Raw genomic sequence first — 20,975 nt, forward strand, 5'->3', positions numbered from 1 at the left:
ACAGAAACAGTGGTCACCTAAACTTTTAGGTGCCTTAAGTGACTAGGTTCCTTCCTTTAGGCCCTGGCAGTGACTGCAGATCTGCTTTTGTGCATGTCCAGAAATTCCTTGATCTAAGCAGCTAGTCTGTCTTGCTAGCCTAACTCCTACCTAAGCCCCAGTGGGATCCAGAAACTTGGCAGAATGGTGCTGAATTTCCCTGAGGTGCCTGACTGCATGTATTGGCAGGATCCAGATCCCAAACAAAAAGTAGCTGTGGCCGTTTTCTTTTTAAAACAGGGCTGGAGAACGAGAAGGAAGAAATGACGGTGTGCAAAACTACTGGTTAAGAGTGCTTGTCCAGGAAATAGAAGGCTTGTGCTCTGTACCATCTTCAGCCTGAGGAAACTCAAACCCTTATCTCCCAGCTCCCAGGAGAGTGCCATTACCACCAGGCCAAAGGCTAGGGTGGGAGCACTAGCCAGACCTGAGCTACTGTGTAGAAAGAAAAGCAAGATGCTTGGGGCTAGATCAGTGGTTCTTAATCTTTTCAGATTCAAGGAACTCCTCAGAAAATGTGTGCTCTTAGTTTTCACTCATTTTTAACTACAGAAAAAAATAAAGTAATTCTTCTGTTGCAAAGACCACAGCAGATCAGAACAATTGTAACACTATAGAGTCTTTGAGATCTCTGGTTTAGTTTTGTGAATTGTATTTGCACACCTAAAAGTGCTAACATTGGGTGACACCCCATGGCACCCTTGCAAGGATCTCAAGGCATCCCAGGGTGCCATGGCACCCTGGCTGAGAATCACTGGGGTGGAAAGAGGCGTGAGAGAGAGCATGACTAGCCCCTCACTGTGGTGAGGGAAGTCCAAAATTCTGGTTCCAGCTGGTCAGTTTTTTAGGAGGGTATAAACAGGTGGGGTCTAATCTAGTGAAATAGTAAGTGCTTCTATCTCAGAACAGGCTCTACTGTATTAAAATACATCCGAAAAGGAAACCAGAGGGTAGACTGTTTCATGATACATATTCTATTACTGTCATTTATATCAGTAAGGCAAAAAAGAAGGCTTTGTTCTAAATGCTTTTCATCTCCTTCACTCATTCATTACTGAAATGAAGGTGGAGTTACGTCTCAGTTATGTTTTTTAAATCTCTTTATAGAATGGCATATCTAAAACCCTGGGCAAATGGTTATATTTAATGGTTGGCTGTAGACATAGCAAAGCAATCTTCCCAGACATCAAATACGTTTAACATGTAGGTTATTCCACAGCTGTTTTCACTTTAAAGTATCCTGTCATTATAATCAGGGAGAAATTCCACTGCACTTCATCTATCATCTGTGTGGTAGTATTTGGCCTACAGATATGAGGTTTGGATGTACATTTTCTGAAAATATCTGTTTGGACTGAGTTATTTGAGAAAGAGAGCTACCCTTTCACAATTTCTGCACTCAGATTGCCAGAATAAACCTGATGCACCGGAGATATGCAAGTGATTTTCAGATCTTATTCATAAAAGCTGCCTTTCACCTTTAGGAAATGTTCTTTCTTGCTTATGTATAAAACAAAAATTCAGATTCCAAATTTTAAATAGTTTTGTGCTTTGAATTTTATTGGTTAGTCTCCAGTGTATTGATCTATTCACTCTCACATTTTTGGTTTTTTGGTCTATAAATTTTTGTTCTAAACAACCAAGTCCTTATGCAATAAATCCATGCACTAGAAATTACAGAAAAATTTTGCTGGATAAGTGCTCTTAAGGATTGCCTCTGAGCCAGGCAAACTCCTTTCTTTTAAAACACAATCTGCTTTTGCTGACCTGAAGAGAAAGGCTAAAGGTTTGGGAATGGAACCTAGTTATTTCACTAACCTGTCAAATTCATTAGTAGCTGGGTTGATCCAGTAGCTAAACTAATGATAAAAGTGCTCCATAATATGCTAAGCATATGCCTATTCTCTTATACATCTTTTGGAGCTATGATTTTCACAATAATATTTCTATATTATATAGTCCTTTACATTTTTAAGCAAATTAAATCTCTTATTAGGCTCATCAACTGCTCCTGACCCTCATACCCTGATTTAATTTAGGTCAGTAGATCATCAGTTTTTGGAATTGTAATTTTATAGTATTCTTTCTACCTTCCATTCTGTAACTTAAATCTTCATGTGGCTACAAGAAAAGAGCATGCAATTTGGTATACTGGTATATGTGGTCAATGAACCATGACTACAGTGGTTGAAGAGCAGTCTCTTTAAATTAAGCTTCAAATTTACTATCAGTAAAAATGTGGGCATATCATAAACCATTAACTTGTGGGGAGTTTGATTAGTGGTCAGTCAGTATGCCTGGGATTTATGTCAAGCATCATAATGGGGTAATACTGTATGACTGTAAGCAAATCATATGGTCAGATTTTTAAAAAGAGCTCTGCAACCCCTTTTGAAAATCACTCTATTAAAGTCTAGTTGGGAGGAGAGCTATTTTGAAAACAGCATGTGTGGCAATGATTCTCAATAAGGATACTGGGGTTCCTTGAGATCCTTTCAGAGCTGCCACAGGATGCAATGTTAGTACTGTTAGGTATGCAAATATGATTCAAAAAAGAAACCCTGAAATTTCAAATAGGAAGACCCAAGCCCCCCTCATCTCTGACCTGTTGTGGTCTTTGTGAATTCCTTGCAACAGAATAATTGCTCTAGTATTTTCTGCAGTCAAAAATCAAATGAAAACTAAACTGGCATTTTCGGAGAGATGCCTTGATTCTGTAAAGGGGTGCCTTGAATCTAAAAAAGGTTGAGAACAACTGATTTAGGGCCTAATCCATTGAAATCAGTGGAACGTCTTATTTCAGTAAGGAGTTTTTTTAATCCTATTTTATTCCTTAAAGGATTATGTGTGGGATTTTAGTTTATTGATATTTAAAAATGCCTTTAATACCATTGGATGGAAAGTGCTACAGAGGAACTCTCAGATACAACAATGATAAGCACCAGCTGAATATCTATGTGGGCGGTACTATTAATTGTATCATTGGATTAACATTATTATTTGGGCTGCTGAAGAAAAGGTTTTTTTTATTTGGTATGTGGAAGTTGTTGATTGTAGCTGCATACCAGACATTTAGGGAATTTAGGGGGAGGTTAGATTGCATTAAACATTGCCACACAATGTAACTTAGTTCACCCAGGTGTGGACCTTGTACTAGTTAGGTGGATCTATGTGTGAATTATACAGAAGTTCAGAATAGGTCAGTTTATAAATGGCTAACCCAATATAAGTTAAGTGCATCTCCAAAGTAGTCTAATTTAGCTTGGGTCCAGTGAGACCGATCTAGTTGAACTTCTGTACAGTTCCCAGGGAGCCCCAGGGCTGGGAAAGCCAAGCTGCTGGCCCCAGCCCCAGAGCTGTGCTTTTCCTACCCTTTCTCTGGCACTGGGCTATTTTTATATCCTGCAAGCTGCTCCCAGTGTCAGTTTTATTAGCGTTTGCTGATGCCAGGAGCTGATTGTCGCAGGGCACCTCGGTGCCCCTGCTCCTAGAGAGGAGAAACTGCCAGGGGGAGAACCCTGGCAGAGCTAAATGAACGCAGCTGCGGGTTGCCGGAGCAACTAAGGGGAGCCAGCTGGCCAGAAGGGGGCAGGGCCTGGCCCTTATACAGCCCAGGGCCAAAGCCAGGCTGGCAGTTCTCTGCCAGCAGCCGGAGAGGCAGGAGCTCCCTCAGCCAAGATATGGGGAGAAGCCCGACCGGCAAGTACAGCTCATGATAGCCCTGAGAGAATTGGGCACTATGGTTAGCCAGGGGGGCTTTATGTTTGTGTTATAGCCAGGAGGATCTAGTTTACGTTTGGCTCTGTATATTACACCCGGAGGCTTGGGTGAGGCTGTAGGGGTTGGAGGAGGCCTCAATCACAGGGACCCCAGAAAGTGTGGGGTGCCCTAGCACCAAGAGGGCGCATTATTTTCATAGCGCCAGGGAAGGCGCAGCTCGCATGCCAGTGCGTGAGCAACTGGCGGCGAGGAGCGCGGCCAGTGGGTTGTGGGCGCAACCCGTAGGTTGCGGACAGGGACCTAGACCCCAGATTGCGTGTGGGGGAACATAGACCCCGGCCCCAGGAAGAGGGGCGATTTCATTGAGAAGCCCCGTGGGGGCGCGGCGAGCCCCAAAGAGGGGGAGCGCCATTGTACATTATTGAGTAGCCCAGTGTGGGTACGGTGAGCCCCAGAGAGGGGGAGCGCCATACTGAGCAGCCCTAGAGAGCGGGGCCCTATCGAGGAGCCCGAGATGGGCATAGCGAGCCTGGCCGCAGGCTAGTGCAGTAACACCCCTCAGACCGAGGCAGGGCGCTGCGGTTGCCCCGAGAAGACAGGGAGTAGCAGCGCGGTGAGCCAGGGTCAGAGAGGGTGCCCATGCGGTTGGCCCATAGGACTGGAGGCCCGCTAGAGAGTCCCTGAGCGGAACCACACTGGCAGGGGAGGCCCAGAGTGGGCAAGATGAGAGTTCCAGCAAGAGGCTGGGCATGAGAGAGGGAGCCCAGAGTGGGCCACATTAGAGAGGAGGCCCGGGAAGCGGGCGTACAGACCGAACAACGTCCATTACATCTGCAAGGCTTGGGGCGTGGTATTAGGGGTTGGTAGGAGCCACACATAGCCCACAAGGCTAGGGTGTCCGGGGAACACCCACCATATCGGGAGACCCCCAGGGGGTCCGGAAGAACCGCGGGGACAGAGGTCCCGAGTAGCCGTGCCCAGGGAAAACACAAGGCAGCCTCCCAACATTATATTTACCATCAAAGACGTGGCGGGCGAGAATTAGAGGGTGTCTTGGGCCGGCCTGACATGGAGCGAGGGACCTCAAGGAGATCACGGCCCTCCGCGAGGACCCCGCCGTGACACTGATGAAGTAAGTTGGGGTGGGGGGAGTAGGTTCACTGGAAGAGGGTTGTTTGTCAAGGGGGGAATTGGGGTACTAAAGAAGTCCCTGGCCCTGGGGGTGGGGGAGAGATTCCCTTATCCCCCAAACCCTCTGATCCCATAAAACCCTCCTGGACCCTACAAACCTCCTCCCATGGACCCCACCTGCCTCCCAGTCCCCCTGTGCCCCGCCCTCCAATTCCCTTTTGAACCTGCTTGTCCGCCCCCCCCCCACCCCCGGCCCCCCCCTATCCTGATATCTTAGATTGGATGGCTACTTTTAACACTAACTTCTCCCTAGCCTCCTTGAATGTCTGTATACAGCCTGTATGTATTTTCTTTTTTATACATTGGCCATTTCAATAATCAGGATCATGGGCCCCATTCTGAAAGGAAAGTCCAAAGATGAAATTGGGGCCTCAAAACTCATCTCAAGATACAGTCCCACATGAAATAATACCATAATGACTGGGTGTACATTATTCATTCTGTCTGGTAAATAGCCTGGAAGGAAAATGATACAGTAAGCTGGTGCACTAAACATTTCCACTAAGCCAAAATCCTTCTTGGATTGCAACTGAAACTTATGCACAGATCATAAGGGATGGATAAATAGGGTTGTGCAAAGCTTCAATCCCTGATTCAATTCAGCGGAGATTTGGCCCAATTCAGTGGCTGCATCTCTGAATCCAAATCGAATCAGAGGACCCTTTAATTTCTCTGAATCGAATCAGAACCCTCCAAATCAATTTGGAGAGATTCGGAAACATTTGGCGATTTGGACATAGACACAGCTTTAAAAGTTTTTCTTACATCCCTCTAGCTAGCAAGCGGCTTGTGAGTACTGCGGTGCTGGGGTGCATGGAACATCCCACAGGAGCCCGGGGGGCTCCCCAGCACGCTCAGCAGCAGACCTGTTCCGATCCACTTCCAGGTCCACCGGGGAGGTCTTGGGGGGGCCCCCCTGCATCCCCCCGGCTTGGCGGCTGGTGCCTCCTGGGTCTGGAGGGGCACCTGGGGTCCCCCCATGGCTGATTGCCAAGCTGGGGGGGAAGGCATGGGGGGGGCTCCCCGTGGGCTCTCCAGCAGACCCGGAAGTGGACCGTAAGTACTTCCAGTCCATTTCTGGGTTTGCGGCCGAGCACGTGGAGAGCCCCCCTGCACTCCTGTGGGATTCTTCATGTGCACCAGCATCGCAGCATTCACAAGCCGCGCTGGTACCTTGAGGTATATAGAAAAAATATTTAAAACTGTATCTGTGGCCGAATCACTGATTCTCCGAATCAGCATCGAATCTTCAGATTTGGACTCAGCTGAATTGAATAAGGGACAGTAATCTGAATCAACAAATCGAATCACTGTCCCTGATTTGGGTCTAATTTGAATCCAAATCGAATAGGGCCCGTTTCACACACCCCTAATAGATAGTGCTTGAGAGAGGCACAGGAAGCAGGGAGTTGTATCTGAGATATAAGGTATATCGACCCAGCTTTGTGTACAACATTGTGTCAACATGTTACACTAGCTTGGCTGTGGGCTTTGATGGTCAGTCCTTCCTAATAGTCTGTTTATAACAATATTATATAAATTATATGTCTTTTTTAATATTAAGTTTTCAGATGACACAGAAAGCAATGGAAAAAAGACTACATTCTCAGATAGCTCTCAAACCACCCTCTATGACAGTATTACCAAGTTCACTTATACACCTGTTTTTGTGAGTGAACTCTTCATTTGCTCACACACTTCAGACATCTTTGGGATTCCTGACAACTTAATTCACATTTACTGATACTATATTTTACATACAAAAATGATAAGCATTATTTGGAACCAGATTTAGAAATTTAGCCCAATATGTTGCTTGTTTACTCTCTCTTTATTATCTGTGAGTCGTGTAGCCAGTATATCATAAAGTCATATTACTAGTTAAGTCTCTGGGATTGTAATGTTCTCCCACTGAGCCAGCCTTAGTGAAGTATTTATGGATGTCACAGTTTTATTCTTTAGATCTGGACCACTTTCCTTACTGATGGATACAACTGGAAGTAATTATGCTGTATAATGAAATTAGATAATTGTATTTGATGCTGTTATAGTTCCTAATTGGAGGGTTGTTTTATATCTTGCTGAAAGGGTAGTTTCCACCTTCCGATTTTATGTTACTGCTTATTGCACATAGTTTATTAATACTGTGTTTTAAATGTTTACAACAATAGTTTTTAGTTGTGATGATGAGACGCAGAACAGAATAAGTAGAAACCCAGAGTAGTGCACTACCTAGCTAGAAAACACTCAATATCAGTGCTCTTGTAGCACCATCTGCTGGTAAATTACAACAGAAATACATCTGCGTTTAATATTACCAAGAATTAAGCTTCCAGGAGAAATTTAGCATGGCCCAGTGTATTTGGAGGCTCCCTAGTCCAGTGTCATAGACATGGTTCTGCTGTGAATGCAAGGGGAAGACAGGCTGTGAGTGGGAATTTAAGAGAAATCTCAAATCCCATGCCTGGGGTAGGGTTTTCCTGTTTTGTTTTTTTTCTTTTTTTTTTTTTTTAATCTCTTGCTTAGGCAGTAGTCTAAAAGCTAAAAGACACTGTGAGGTGTGGTGACGTGGTCAAGCTTCTCAAGAGAAATAATTTTTGCTAGTTGTGAGGCTGGCAGCACCGTACCTAGATTCCTGGTGGCCCTGAGCAAACTTTTAGCATTGGGCCTCCTCTTCGCCAGAGATAACGATAATAATAATCAGACAACGGAAAAAAAATTACAATTTTTGGGCCCTCTTTCTGTCCGGGCCCTGGGTGGCCTCCTGGTTCACCCATGCCTGTGTCCGGCCCTGGAGGCTGGATTTCGTGTGTTGGATATCTATCCACTGGGACCTTGACTGGGATCAGGATCACCAACCTCACTTCTCGTAGCACAGAATATATTTCATGTAAAGCGTGCTGTGTCCAACCTTTAACTATTTTACTCTAGACCTGGTGATGAACACATCCTAGAAATGCATCATTTTAATTAATACTAATGATTTCGATAGTCGTTTTCCTGTTAGCATTAATAAAAAATTCAAACCTCTTTTCCATTACCAAACTTTCCAATCTAGGTACCTGAATTCCAAAGATGGTGTATGAAAAATGTACCTGGCTGTGGAATTCACAGTTCATTTTTGCCAGATGTATATTTGTTTTCTTACTTGTAGTAAGGAAGCAGTTCAACAGACCAAGGTTTGAGAGGGCTGGTTTTGAAAGAAAATATCTAGTACTATAGGGTTACATAATACATCATAGGGGAGAGGTGACAATTAAAAACTGTGGCTACATATCTAAAGCTTGTGGAATCAGGGAAGTATTTTCAAAGTATTAAACAGTATTCTCCAACAACTTGTTCTTGGCATATATCAGAGGCTATGTGATCTAAATTAGTGTGCGTGTGTTTGGGGTGGGGTGTGGGAGGTAAGGAAGGGAATGCATGTCTTGTTTGCTTTAATAGTTTTTATGCAAAATTAATTTTTGCACCCTGGCAGCGGAAAGCAAGATGTGGACTTTATAGTGAAAACTTAGTCAACTTTATTAGGCCTACAGTAATAAGTATAAGCTTTCTGAAAATGGACTTGATGTTACATCTACGCATGCAGTTAATGTAAAGCAAAAAACCTGGAGCAGTTTGAGCCAGAGTAAACTGCTCCTGGGCACAGGGTCTACATGTGTGTCTGGGACAGCAGTACAGTAAAAGCTTTGTTACCCGGCACCCGTGGAGAACGGAGGGTGCCGGATAACAAAATATGCTGGATAACCAAGCGGCCCAAACAGGCATCTTTGCCTGTTCAGGCCGCCGCCTGTTCCACTGTGTCTGGGGTGTTGCCACCCTCCTACCGCATTGCTGCCCCTCCTGCCACATTGCTGCCCCTCCCGCGGGCCCCGTGGGCCCTGAGGGACAGGGAGGGGGGACCTGCGTAGGCTGCTATGCCCTGGGCCATGGGGGCTCCATGAAACCGGAAGTGCCACAGTGGGCACTTCTGGTTTCACTTTTCCCTTACAAGCCAGCATGCCAGTTAACAGAGCATGCCAGTTTCTAAGGTGCCGGACAACTCAGCTTTTACTGTAATTTGAGCCAGGGAAGAGCAGACCACTGGCTGGCTGGGCAATTTACACCCGTGGTCAGCAATTTATGTGTGTTGCAGCACAGTAAATTACCCTGCTGTATGTAGTACTGTCCCCAACAGTACCACCTTACAGTAGAGTGAATTTGTTTTCTGCATCCTAATACCAGCATACGTCTGGACAATGATGCTTTACTGCTAGCTAATTAGTCTACGGTAAAGTACACATGTAGATGCACCCAATGTTTACTTTTGCCTGCTGAGGTGGGCTTTAAATTTTTCAGGAGCAAATGCAGAATACAATACATCTGCTTTCCTGAAGAGTTGAAGGTGGGAAGTATCTGTGTCCTTTCCTATCTGCAGGTCAGACTCAGGTGAAATGTTTCATCAGAGACTGCTTATTTTCCTTTCACTAACTGTCAATCACTTCTGAAATCTTTGACCTGGTGCCTCAGTTTCCTATCTGTAAAACGAAGCTATAATATCATTTTTTTTTTTATCTTTTTATGTTGTTAGCTTTCAAATACTTTAATCCAGAGATTTTTCTCTCATTGTGTGCACAATGGGGCCCTTTTCATATAGGTCATGAACATTCTGGTATAGTACAAATAAGACAGAAGAACAGAGACCTGTGACAGACCAACTGATGTCAGCAGTAGCTGAATCAGATGTTCAATGCCTGGGAGTTTAGATTTAATCTCTGATACTTCATTTTTTTGGAACCTTAAGTGTTTACCATCATCTAATGATTATTTATTTCTTTACACTTTTAAGTCTTAGTAGGGTGACCACCTTTTCAAAATGGAAAGGTGGGGCACATGCCTGCCTCACCTCTACCCACCCCCACTGTGATATTACAGATTATTAACATTTAAAAAAACAGAGGCCATCAGTAGCTTCTGGGATGCTTAGTAAACAGGGGCCAAATCCTCAACTGTTATATAGCAAAGCTTCACTGAAGTTGATGGAGCAGTGCAAATTTACACTGGCTGAGGACTTGGCCCCTGATATTTAAATAATGTTTAACCTATATTATTATATATTATTATGATATAAATATAATAAGCCTCCAGTCGGCCTTAGTCGCACATATTAGGTTATAGGCTTCAGTAGAGTTACACCAGTGTAAAACTATAGTAACTCAGTGGTAAATCGGGGCCAGATGTCTTTCTGAAAAGGAAAAAAACCCTATGGGTTTGTACTTCTACTGTCAGTGGAAGAGATTTCACTAGGAAAATCCATGCAGCTACTCTTCTAAATGTGTCAAATACTTAGGGAAAAATCTTTCTCAGATTTTTTGAGCCCTTCCATGACTACATGATGGTGGGCTTCAGAAAGGAAGTCAGTGGAAAACAGCTGTTCCATTTGATGACAGTCAGCCCTTTCAGCAATTAAGTCCTATCCTTTATCATGTACAGTGCCAACAGGAGTCCAGGTGAGGCAAGGACTCTGCTTATACAGAGTTACTTGAAGGACTGGAGTTTCCGTTGCATTAATTCTGAGCTCAAAAAAGCAGGGTAAGGACAAAAATCAGGCCCCAAATAATTGTTAAGACCTTGCCATATTCTTGTGCCGGTGTCCTAGGGCAGCAGTGCCCAAACTTTTGATCCCACAGGCTGGATGAGAGGGGTGGGATTAGTCCACCGGCCACATCCTGCACAGGATTGGTCTGTGGGGTTGGCCTGCAGGTGAGGTCCTGTGTGCCAGCCCAATCCTGTGCATTGGCTTGATCCCATGCACCCAGATCCGACTGTTTGCTGGCTTGACCCTGCATGCTAGACATGGCTGATTGCCACTCTGTCCCTATTGCTCACTGGCCCGATCCCACTGCACACTGGCTTAACCCTGGATGCCTACATCCAGCTGCAGAGAGACTCCACACATGGGGCAAGTCCACTTTATCTGGCCTATAGGGCTTTCCCTGGTTGGGAAATTTGGTAGCAGGGGAGTGGTAGTTAATGCTGCCATTGCTTCCCCACTGCCAGATTTCCACACCTGTGGGGAGCTCCGTGGGCCAGGTGACAGGACTCCATAGTCTGGATCTGGCCTGCAGGCCGTAGGTTGAGCACCACTGTCTTAGGGCATTGCTTTGCTCAGAATGTCACTTGGTAGCATATGGAGCAAAACCAGCAAAATGATTGTGTTATATGTATGTTGTGTTTAAAGACCCTGAAGAAAGGAGGCGGGGGGGGGGAGGGAACGGGGGACGGGGACATTCCATTCTTCACTCCCCCTTCACTTAAAATGTGTTTGAAGTTTTTAACCAATACATTGGCTTACACCAAATTCACCTCTAATATAGTAAAAAACCCCCAAAACCTCACCTTGTATTGATCATGTATCCATTCAAAAGGCAGTTCACAATGTCAGTTTCTGTGGAAATAAACAGTAGACTTCAATTGTCTGCTGCTAATTATCACCCAAATTTGATTTGCACAGACTTCAAAGGGACCCATATCTTTCCATTTAGTTATTTGTTTCAGTATGATGGGTCTTTAATTCGAACCAAACGTGGGTAGATTTCCAACTCAAAAATGAAAGGAATGTGTTTATCCACAGTCCCATCACTCTCACTTTAGTTTTATAGACATGGTCATTTAGGTCCTCAGGGGGGAGGTGAATTTGTGTCAATCTGTTTGGCAGTACCATCTGTTTTGCTTGTCTGGCAAGTTTGTAAAGATTTGGTAAGTAGTAAACAGGCTTTAAAAGCTGAGTATGAAACACTGTGGGCAGGCAATGGAAGAAGCAATGCAAGTACTTAAGTAATATGGGTCCAAGAAAAAAATTCTCAGTAGCACCGAAAAGAATATTTGCCCTTTATCCTGGCGTTTTTTAGGGTTTCATGTAAAACTGGGGTAGGGCGATGAAATGGAGCAATGCTTTCTATTAAAGAAATATTTAATTTTTTTTACAGATTGCTTCTCTGATGTGATCAGTTACAAAGTCTCTTTGGGTGATTGTGTGCTTTTTTCTCTGTCAAGTAAACAGAGTACTGAATGCAAGACACCAGCTTTGAAATGGCAATAAAACTTCTAAAAAAATTCACATGCAGTTACTGCTCAAGCAGACAGCAGAGGCTTCCTTGGACATCTAAGTGCTGCAGAACTCTTCTCTGTCCTGGAGGGCATGGCTTTACAGAGTGAGGCAGAGTGGTCGAGAGACGTTCAGGGCCTGCAGCTCCTGACATGGAAGTAGTGCACAGGGGACATGTCACCAGGGCAGCGTGGAGCATGCAGCGGAAAGCAGCTTTTCTGTGTGGCCCTGCTGTGCCCTGCAGTGCCGGGTTGCACCTGCCAGGCCACAGAGTCCCCGAGGGGAGGGCAGCAGAGTGGGAGCCTGAGCCCGCACGTGGGCAGAGTGCCCCCACACCTGCCATGTGTACAGATCTGGGGGGCACAGGTTCCCCCTGCCCCCCCCAGCGGTGCACACAGCCGGGGGGGAGCTGACCCCTCTCCCTGCCCAAGCCCACAGTGGGCAGGCAGCAGTGTGGGGAACTGGGCTCCTCTCCACTGCAGCAGCTGCCGCCTCCTGCTGGGGACAGGGTGCTGTGGACCCAGGTCCCTGGCCCCATAGCCCTGGCAGCTGGGGGCCCTCTCTGGCAGGGCTGGGGAGGCAGGGGGCTGTGGATGTGGGGCACCAGCAGGGCTGGGGGGACTGTAGGGGAGGGGAATGAGGGGCACAAGTAGGGCTGTGGGGGGGAGAGGGGCACCAGCAGGGCTGGGGGGTGGTCTGTGAGGGGCCTTTCATTATAATCACAGATTTTGGGGATTTTATCAGAGAATTTGTGATTTTTTTTTTTTTTTTTTTTTTTTTTTTATGAGGGAAAACCAGGATCCCTGGTTATGACAAACTCCAGTTGCAATGCGTAGGGGGTGCACGGGGGCACCCTGAGAACGCCGGTGCACCCCCTGACTGGCCGTGTTTGCTGCTTAGATGATGGGCAGGGGGGTAGGCGGGAGCACTGGTGCCCTGCCTGCAAGTGCCGGCTGATTTCTGCAGCAGCTCCCAGAAGCAGCTGCAGCCAGTCCTGCAAGCAGCTGCAGCAATTGGCTGCAGCAACCACCCCACCGCCGGGGAGTGGCTGTGGGGGACCTCCCCACCCTGGTCAGTGGAATTGGCTGTGGGGGGGGACCCCCCTGGTCAATGGGACTGGTTGCGTGGGGGGGGGGCATGTGCCCCCCCCCGCCTAAGGCAGCATCAGTCACCCATGACACTTAATTACATGAGCACAAACTGTTTTTTTCCACAGAAACCGCAGATGTATTCATTGTGCAGGATGGAAGAATGACACTGTTACACGTAGGTTATCCGAGGAATGAGGTGAGACCATTGCGCCCCAAAATATCTCAAAATGCTCTGCAGCCAAGGCTCTAAGAGAACAGCATTGGTCTCCCCTAGAGCAGGGTGGGTGGGAGGAGGTGGGGTCAGGTATTTCTACCCTTCCCAAAGCCACAGCCTTTCTCAGACCACTCTCACCTGCAGTCCAGTCAGTTGGGGAGGAAAAGCCATAGCACTACCCACTCCTAGGTATTTTTGCTCCAGAATGTGGTGTCCTTTGCTAAGGAGGGGGAAATAGTCCATATCTATGGACCTGCAGTAGTCAGTGGTGTTCTCCCTTTGCTGCTGTGGAGATCTCAAGGGACATCAAACTATTCACCAGAACGTCAGCCTCTCTTGTTGCTTCCTGATTCCATAGGGCGAATGCTTCTTGGCTCCCTGGTGACTCGGGTATTCAGGTTTCCCATTGCTATCAGTGTTAGGGGTCCCACAATGTCAACAGCTACTTGCTTTCTCCACTGGTGCCACTATATTATATTGGAGTAATGGTTTGCTTCACTCATTCACTCAAGGGCCCCTGTTCACGTTGTATGTACACTGTACGTATGGCACTAATTCTCCACATCTGTTTGACACCTGATCAAGAAATGATGCCAGAATTACCTGCTGAATGCAAACCATGTGCTGTCTTCAGAGCATTTGGCTCTCAGGTCTTTGGCTCACTTGGCACCTGCACTACTAAAGAGGCGGTAGTCATGGGGGACCTAAACTACCCGGACATCTGCTGGGAGACGCAGACAGCAAGGTCCCATCGCTCACGCAGGTTTCTAACTTGTGTACAGGACCTCCACCTGACACAGGAGGTGTATGGTCCCACTAGGGGGAATGCCATACTGGATCTGGTATTGGCAACGGGAGATGACATGATAGGGGACCTCCAAATCGGTAGCTATCTGGGAGACAGTGATCACCTTATGATAGAATTCAACATAAGACGGCGAGTGGGTAAGGTAACTAGTAGGGTGAAAGTGCTAGACTTTAGGAAAGCTGATCTCAATGCACTCAGGCGATTAGTCAAGGAAGCACTGCAGAGTAGGAGTTTTGATGGGATGGGTGCCCAAGAAGGGTGGCTGTGCCTAAAGGAAACGATCCTTTGGGCACAAAGCAAGACGATCCCCGAATGAGGCAAAAGAGGGAAAGGGGCCAGGAGGCTTCCATGGCTGACCAGAGAAATCCAGGGCAGCCTAAGGGCCAAAAGGGGAGCACATAAAAAGTGGAAACAGGGTGAGATCACTAAAGATGAATATACCTCCTCTGCTCGTGCTTGTAGGGAGGCAGTTAGGCGGGCCAAAGCTACCATGGAGCTGAGGATGGCAACCCAAGTAAAGGACAACAAGAAATTGTTTTTTAGATACATAGGGAGTAAAAGGAAGGCCCAGGGAGGAATAGGACCCCTGCTAAATGGGCAGAAGCAATTGGTGACAGATAGAGGGGACAAGGCTGAACTCCTCAACGAGTTCTTTGCCTCAGTGTTCCTAAGCGAGGGGCACGACAAGTCTCTCACTGGGGTTGTAGAGAGGCAGCAGCAAGGCGCCAGACTTCCATGCGTAGATCCTGAGGTGGTGCAGAGTCATTTGGAAGAACTGGATGCCTTTAAGTCGGCAGGCCCGGATGGGCTCCATCCGAGGGTGCTGAAGGCACTGGCCGACGTCATTGCAGAGCCACTGGCGGGAATATTCGAATGCTTGTGGCGCACGGGCCAAGTCCCGGAGGACTGGAAAAGGGCTAACGTGGTCCCCATTTTCAAAAAGGGGAGGAAGGAGGACCCGGGCAACTATAGGCCGGTCAGTCTCACCTCCATCCTTGGTAAAGTATTTGAAAAAATTATCAAGGCTCACATTTGTGAGAGCCCGGCAGGACAAATTATGCTGAGGGGAAACCAGCATGGGTTTGTGGCGGGCAGATCGTGCCTGACCAACCTAGTCTCTTTCTATGACCAGGTTACGAAACGCCTGGACACAGGAGGAGGGGTGGATGTCGTATACCTGGACTTCAGGAAGGCCTTCGATACGGTATCCCACCCCATACTGGTGAACAAATTAAGAGGCTGTGATGTGGATGACTGCACAGTCCGGTGGGTGGCGAATTGGCTAGAGGGTCGCACCCAAAGAGTCGTGGTAGATGGGTCGGTCTCGACCTGGAAGGGTGTGGGCAGTGGGGTCCCGCAGGGTTCGGTCCTTGGACCGATACTCTTTAATGTCTTCATCAGCGACTTGGACGAGGGAGTCAAATGTACTCTGTCCAAGTTTGCAGATGACACAAAGCTATGGGGAGAAGTAGACACGCCGGAGGGCAGGGAACAGCTGCAGGCAGACCTGGATAGGCTGGACAAGTGGGCAGAAAACAACAGGATGCAGTTCAACAAGGAGAAATGCAAAGTGCTGCACCTAGGGAGGAAAAATGTCCAGCACACCTACAGCCTAGGGAATGACCTGCTGGGTGGCACGGAGGTGGAAAGGGATCTTGGAGTCCTAGTGGACTCCAAGTTGAACATGAGCCGGCAGTGTGAAGAAGCCATCAGAAAAGCCAATGGCACTTTATCGTGCATCAGCAGATGCATGACAAATAGGTCCAGGGAGGTGATACTTCCCCTCTATAGGGCGTTGGTCAGACCGCAGTTGGAGTACTGCGTGCAATTCTGGGCGCCACACTTCAAGAAGGATGAGGATAACCTGGAGAGGGTACAGCGAAGGGCAACTCGTATGGTCAAGGGCCTGCAGACCAAGCCCTATGAGGAGAGACTAGAGAAACTGGACCTTTTCAGCCTCCGCAAGAGAAGGTTGAGAGGCGACCTTGTGGCTGCCTATAAGTTCATCACGGGGGCACAGAAGGGAATTGGTGAGTATTTATTCACCAAGGCGCCCCCGGGGGTTACAAGAAACAATGGCCACAAGCTAGCAGAGAGCAGATTTAGACTGGACATTAGGAAGAACTTCTTCACAGTTCGAGTGGCCAAGGTCTGGAACGGGCTCCCAAGGGAGGTGGTGCTCTCCCCTACCCTGGGGGTCTTCAAGAGGAGGTTAGACGAGTATCTAGCTGGGGTCATTTAGACCCAGCACTCTTTCCTGCTTATGCAGGGGGTCGGACTTGATGATCTATTGAGGTCCCTTCCGACCCTAACATCTATGAATCTATGAATCTATTCTGTCCTCTGCCAGAGCTTACTACTTCCTGTGTGGGACTTCCTCTTGCAGCTTCAGGTGGCCTCACCTGGAGCCCACACAGAGCTCACTCACTTACTGCATGAGGCCATTTCTTTCAGGGGACCTCAGTCCTCCCTATTTCTACCTGTGGCCTGCATCTGTGCCAGGTGTTCTGCTATTTCTCTGCCCAGCTTCTCTGCCCCCCCTGGACTCTTTGGGCTTCTCTCTTCTGCTCCTGCCAAAGGCAGTTGCTTTCCATGTTGGGCCTAGGGTGGCCATCATAGAGGACAGTCTGGTTGTCCTCTGTTGATATGAAACTGGACACCTTTATATCCTCTATTTTTCTCTTGAAGACAAAAATAGAGGACATAAAGGCATTGGGTTTTGTATCAACAGAGGACGGAGGGCAGAGTAGCAGAAAACCAGAATGTCCCCTATGATGGCCACCACTCTGGCAGTATAAAACCCTCAGATAAGGAGAAAAGGGTGTCATGCAGTCATAACAGATTTAGACAGAGCCTGTGAGTATGTTGGCTGTGTCCAAGTTAACCTGGGTGATTGGCACTGGAGTTAGTCTAGCCCAGCAGTTGCAGTTCCCACTACAAAGCCGGGGTACCATCGCTGTGGTTCTGCTGGTATGTGCTGCTTTGTGTTCAGACTCTCCAGGATTCTTTCCCAGTTGCAGGAGAACTTGCCCATCCTTTGAGGGGACCTGTAAAAAGGGCTAACAGCACCTGTTATTTAATCTGTGTCCTCACTGCGAAGTAGGTGTACTTCCAGCTTCCAGCCCCCTGTAGAGTGAAACCTATGTTCTGCCAGTTTTTTAAAAGTCTCCAAACACAGGTTTCTCTCTATGGAGGAGAGGGGGTTAAGGAAAAAAGTAGGTGAGAGCTAAGTATAACTGTACAGGGTATCTTTCTCTTTGCTCTTCCACTGACTTCCTCTTCCCCTCTTTTTCAGGTAGCATTTAGAATGTAAACAGACGCACAAATGTATTTCTCAGTCTGTACCCAGACAGAAACAACAGCACTGAGGAGTGTGAACTTTTCCCGACTGTCTAAATAGGGCGTTAATCTTAAAGCCTCACTTCATTGCTGTTTGTCGTACAATAAACACCCAGCTAATACATTTGGTCAGGGCATCTGGATGCTATGGTACCATGTCTCTCAGAATTAGGTGTCACTGTGGACAACTCAGTGAAAACAGTTGCTCAATATGCAGCGATGGTCAAAAAGCAAACAAAATATTAGGGTGGATAAGCAGTAAGTTTGAGAAAGCAAAAAATATTACAATCCCAGTATGTGCAACAAGTGTTTGGTTCTGATCACCTTATTGCAAAAAGATACAATTGAAAAAGAGAAGGTTTGGAGGCAGGCAATGAAAAAAAGATGCCTTTATGAGGAGAGGCTAAGAACTGTTGCATTTACAGAAGTATCAAGTAAAAGCAGACATGATGGAAGGAAATGAAGTAACAAATAGGACAGAGAAAGTAAATCGGGTGCTGCTTTTCCTATTCATAGTACAGAAGGAAGGGGTCAGCCAATGAACAACAAAGACAGTACATTTAAAATGAATAAAAGGAAATACACTTTAAAGGCATAATGTATGTACCAAACTCACTCCTACAAGATATCGCTGAGACCAGAAGTTTTGAAAAATTCAAGAAAGGTTTGGATGGCTGTGTGTCCAAGGAGAACTTTCACAGTTACCTAGAATAGAGCACAATATTGCAAGAGGAATAAATCCTCAAACTTCAAGGTATAAAGCAATCAGTAGCAATCACTGACGAGGTTAACTATCATTCATTTAAATGAGATATTCCACAGATACAAGGGTGAAAACTTTAAATATGCAACTATTCAATTACATTAACCAGTCCATGACCATTGATTTGCACTATAGCCTGTTGGAATTTTCTAGCAAAAGCAGGGGGAGAAAGCTCAGGCCCTCTTGCTCTAAAAAAAAAAAGACCTTATCCACGCTAAAAGATAGCCTCATTTATCTGCCAAAAAAATCTGGAAGGTAGTCCATTCATTTGGAGAATAAACACTTCACTACAATATTCTTTCCAGTGTTCTGTTGATGATTTGGGTAATAGAAGCATTTGCTCATAAAGCTGCGTTACCTTGCTGGAATTCTAGCTCTGTAGCTTGTAGGATCCTGAATTGTATCTCACCTTGCAGGAAATGGTGGCTTTTCTTTAAAATCTGATCCAGCAGCAGCAAAGGCAGCTCAGTATTGTAATTTAATATATATTTTTAATGACTTTCTCTATATGTTAGTGTTTTTTAGAAAACAAGAACCATAGGGAATGGAAAGCTTCATATAGAAATTCTTCAGAGTTTTCTTCTATCTTCCCCAACTTTTCTAGTGCCTTTTGTGTGATGATTGAAGTAGTTTACAAAAAACATTTCCAACATGTGCCACTAGGTGGAGAAACTATACTGTGCATGAGCAAAATGCCATCTGGCCCAAACCTCTATTCTGTAATTCTTCTGTTGATTTTTATGGTGCAGCATTCCCACTTCCCTTTTTAATTGTAGATGCCCATCATTGAATCTGTGGGAAATGGATAAAAGGTTTCTACAACTGAAGGAGGAAAAGATTCCCTGTCAATCTTCTCCTTCTAATAATTCTTAGTACTTATATGGTGGTGTTTACCCATAAATCATAAAGGGCTTCTAATAGGAAGAATCTCATTATCTCCATTTTTTTCAGATGACAGAACTGAGGCACAGAGATGTGCAATGAGTTGTCTAACGTGGCAGAACAGGTCGGTGGTAGGGTGAGGAGCAAAAGCTAGCTTTAGATTTTCAGGTTAATGCTCTACCCACTAATAGAGAATATTTTCACTGTATCCTTCAATGTTCAAATACATATATTATATTTATAATATATTCTATATTGTATTGTATTACATTGTATGTGCAGTGCTATATATGTAATATTATATATATGTAATATTATATGTGTGTGTCTATATAATATATATGTCTATATAATATATATTCTTCTTTGTCATGTCTCCAATCCATCCTTTTATCTGCTACTGCTTCTGCTTCTATATTTCTACTGCTTCTGGTGCTGGTGTTGCCAGATCTTATGGGATGCATTGTGGTGCTACAGGGCATCTCAGGAGATGATCCATGGTTTGCTTCTCCTGATAAATGCATTGGTCGGTTGCATAGAGGCCCCATTATTTCATGAGAAAGTTGCATCTCTTGAGACCCTCCCTTACTCTGTTCAGGCTCTATCATGTATGCCATTTGTAGTTGGAGCTGGATCCTAACTCCTCACTGTGCGTAATTTCTTGCCAGCTCCATTCAATGGCTTTGCTGCTAAGTTGTTTGAAGTAATAGTAATATACACTAACATTTTACAGATAACTATGAAATAAAACTAGCTAATATATATTAGAGTACTATCAAAGATTGTGATTCTGTTTGGGTGGCCTCGTGACTTCTGTGGGAATTGAAAGCACTAAGCACCTTGTACAATTAGCCCAAACTCAATTTCTTGGGAAACATACTTGTTAGCCTCCGAAGCATTAAAAAGAAAAACAAAAATCGGGTTTAAATGGAGGCCGGGACTCTGTATCTTTACTCAGCTGACTAATCCTTTTACCTGTATCTCCAGGCACTTAACAGTCCCAGTATCTACACAAAGACAAAATGTCCTTTCTGTAATTGAGTTAGTTCAGTGGTGTTAGCTTGATGTGATTGGAAAGCCTGCTTAACAGCCCTATAGACACAATTTAACACTTTTCAGCTGTCAGCATGTGTGACTCACCTTTAAAGGTGTTAAACTGTCTACAAGGCTTGAGACAGACATTCAAAAACCCTGAGCCTGAATTGATTCAATCTTTGCGGTTTAGTCTAACCTGGCTAGGCTAAACTGGTTTGTAACTGCACAGATATCCCCTCTAGACTAAAAAAAATCAGGCACATGCCTGCAGTGCTCAGGTTAGAAGCTGGGGGGCACTAGAGCAGCCCTCCCTTTGCTTCCACAATGCTGAGCTGGAGGTATAGGGGGTGTGAGGGGGGGTGTGAGGGGGGGTGTGAGGGGGGGTGTGGCCAGGCCCTGGCAGGAGGCTCTGATTATTCTCCCCCCTCCTGAGCTGCCCAGCAGGGACTGTTTATCACCAGTAGCTCAGTGTTTATTAACTCGTTAAGAAAACAAAGCCTGTCTCCATTAGTTCAAGCTGTTCTTAAACAGCTTTTCCAAGGAAGGACATTAAGCTACCTGTTGATTCCCTCTAAAAAACGTGTCTGCCTTGGTCATCTCCCACAGCATGGACTGTAGCTAGCGTGCGGTCTGCTAGCCAATGCTGAGGTGTCTGTGTAAGGCAGAGGGGATGGGGGAATAATCCCTGCTTAGCAGGGAGAAGCCAGGCAGACGCTCTGTGCCTGCAAATCTCTGCCAGAGCTCTGGCCAGGGAGCAGAGGGGAGGGGTCAGCCCTGCTATGGAGCGCAGAGAGCCCCACCCACTC

The sequence above is a fragment of the Alligator mississippiensis genome, chromosome 1, assembly GCF_030867095.1.
Source record: "Alligator mississippiensis isolate rAllMis1 chromosome 1, rAllMis1, whole genome shotgun sequence".
Lineage (NCBI taxonomy): Eukaryota > Metazoa > Chordata > Crocodylia > Alligatoridae > Alligator > Alligator mississippiensis.